The sequence below is a fragment of the Echinops telfairi genome, unplaced genomic scaffold (genome assembly GCF_000313985.2).
Source record: "Echinops telfairi isolate 266 unplaced genomic scaffold, ASM31398v2 ScPeMD7_655;HRSCAF=1070, whole genome shotgun sequence".
NCBI classification, from domain to species: Eukaryota; Metazoa; Chordata; class Mammalia; order Afrosoricida; family Tenrecidae; genus Echinops; species Echinops telfairi.
In genome coordinates this window covers 23,053,474-23,055,751 of record NW_022104553.1, presented here as the reverse complement: position 1 = coordinate 23,055,751, position 2,278 = coordinate 23,053,474, and the positions used below count along the sequence as shown (strand labels likewise).

Here is a 2,278-nt window from a genome sequence, read left to right as displayed (position 1 = left end):
CGAAGGACATTCAGTCAACCTTCTGTTTTCCCTAGAATGCTGAAGCTGTTCCATTTGGGAAGAGACAACCAGGTGATCATGGAAACAGTTTGTCGAGAAGTTGTGTTCCGGAGAAGAGGCGTGGAAATGAGAAGCGTTAAGGTGGGTGAAGGGATGATCCGGAGCCCCGGCATCTATCTCGCCTTACGATTGGCTGCCCGAAGGCACATGCGCAGTAGGACCAGGCCGCGTTCCAAAGGGCTGGGTTTGTCGCGGTGCCTTCTGGGGAATGGAGTTCCCGGGTAGGCTCCGCCCGGCGGCAGTCGGTGAGCCAGCAGCGCCTGCGCGGGCGTCGTCCGGCTTCAGGGCCCAGGATGCGCGCGCAGCGCGCCTCCCCCGGGCGGAAGTTTCCGCGGGGCAACTGAGAAGGGGAGTCCCGGGCTCGGCGGGGAGTCGGGCCGCCAGTCTCTCGAGCCCTGACCCTGACCGCGTCCACAGGTGAGGCTGAGGGGAAGGGGAAGGGGAACGCTGAGCGGTTTCCCCCGACCGCGGCCGCGGGGCCTGTGACGTCACCGCGACCCTTTGTGGGAGGCGGGGCCCCGAAACCCGGAAACGACCCAGCCTTTCACGCGGGCCTTCGGTCCGTGGCGTGTCACGGACGCCATGTGTCCGTTTCGACCGACGTTTCTGCGGATTTCTGTGCGGGGTGGGGGTGGGGGGTGAGTCGCCGTCACCTAGGCAACCGCCTCTCCATGATCAGGCTGCAGTCGACCCCTTTGGCTGTTTTCGACGTCTCAGCACTTCTTCGGAAGGGCACAGTACTTGACAGTAGCAGACGTTCAGTAAAGGTGGAATTAAAATAAAACACAAGAACACGACCATGGAGTTCGCTTCAGACTCATAGCGACCCCCTAGGACAAGGTGGAACTGCCCCCTGTGAGTTTCCGAGATGCTACATCGTATTAGGGTTGCCCTATCTCGGGTGGAGCGGGAGGTGGCTTCAAATCGCGGGCCTTGAGGATCGCAGCCCGATGCGTAACCTCTATGCCCCCAGGGCCCCTTCGATGTTGAGTCAATACAGTCATTGGATCGATGACTGATAAAGACTAGCCCCATGGAGCAGAGCCTTGGTGGGCCGCTGGCGTCTGCTCCCTCAGACTTCCTTCTTCTGGCAATGTTTAGGCTGCATGCTAGGTGAATAAGATACCTGAGAGCAGAAACCGTCACGTGCCCGGCCACTAGCTGAAAGGTGTAAATCCACTCCGAGGTGCCTCGGAAGAGAAGCCTGGCAGTCTGTTTCTGGAAGGTCATAGCTATTGAAAACGTCCTTGTAAGGTAGATTTGGCTACGGAAAGACCGAAAGCCACGGCAGAAAACTGTTTCAAAGGTTTATTGCAAAGCTCCCAGGTGAGGTTTGCCAGTCCCTAATTGGGGGCCAGAGAAGCCGCACTGTCCGGGCAAGAGGTGGAGAATTGTACAGCCCGGGTCTGGGGGAAGGGAGAAGCTAGGGAATTTTACACTGCAACTTTGGCTAAGCAACAGTGTTCAAAGTTATCTATAACAGTTAGCCTCCTGTACCTGGCCTGGAAGGCCAGTGAAGGGGAGGGGGAGGCCTGGCCTCTCGCAGGGTCCTTGAAGTGTTTTGCACCATCTTCGGGTATCTTTCCACCCTGCCCTGCCAACTCCCGCTTCCTGACAGTGTGCAGACCTTCTAGCAGGTGTCTCTGGGCAGAAGAACTTTCGTTCACCCACTGGAACGTGAATCAGCACCTATGAGATGCCTGGCCTGTGTAAGAATCTGGGCATACGGGTGGACATGGCGGGTAGAAAGTCCCAGCATATTGAAGCTTCCATCCCAGCTTGGAAAGCATAGAACTGCTCCTTGGGGGTCCCGAGGCTGTAGATCTTCCCGGAAGCAGACAGCCTCAGCTTCCTCCCACAGAGTGACTGGTGGGTTTGAACCAGCAGGCTTTCAGTTAGCAGCCTGGAGCTTATCCCACAGCGCCTCCAGGGCTCCCTTACATAGCAACCAAAAAGCAAACCAAAGGACGGCCATTGGCCATTGAGTCCCATTCCGACTCATAGCAAGCTTGCCAGGCAAAGTAGAACCGTCCCTGTGGGTTTCCAAGGCTGTCGACCTTTACCAAAGCAGAAAGCCCCATCTTTCTCCCTCAAAGAGCCTTGGCAGTTAGCCGCCCAAAGTTTATACCCGAGACCATAAAAAACAAAAGTCTACTTGGTTGCCTCTATGAGTTGATTCTGCCTCAGGGCATCCCTGTGTGTTATAGTGTAGAATTGC

General features: G+C 56.6%; 1 protein-coding gene across 1 annotated transcript in view; it reads left to right on the top strand.

Moving 5' to 3' along the window:
- Positions 1 to 394: 394 nt before the first annotated feature.
- VRK3 (VRK serine/threonine kinase 3) overlaps positions 395 to 2,278 on the top strand; it is a 29,595-nt gene continuing 27,711 nt past the window's right edge. The window contains exon 1 of the mRNA XM_045292647.1: positions 395 to 477. The gene's annotated coding sequence lies outside the window, so the exon portion shown is untranslated. The remainder of the gene's footprint in view (positions 478 to 2,278) is intronic.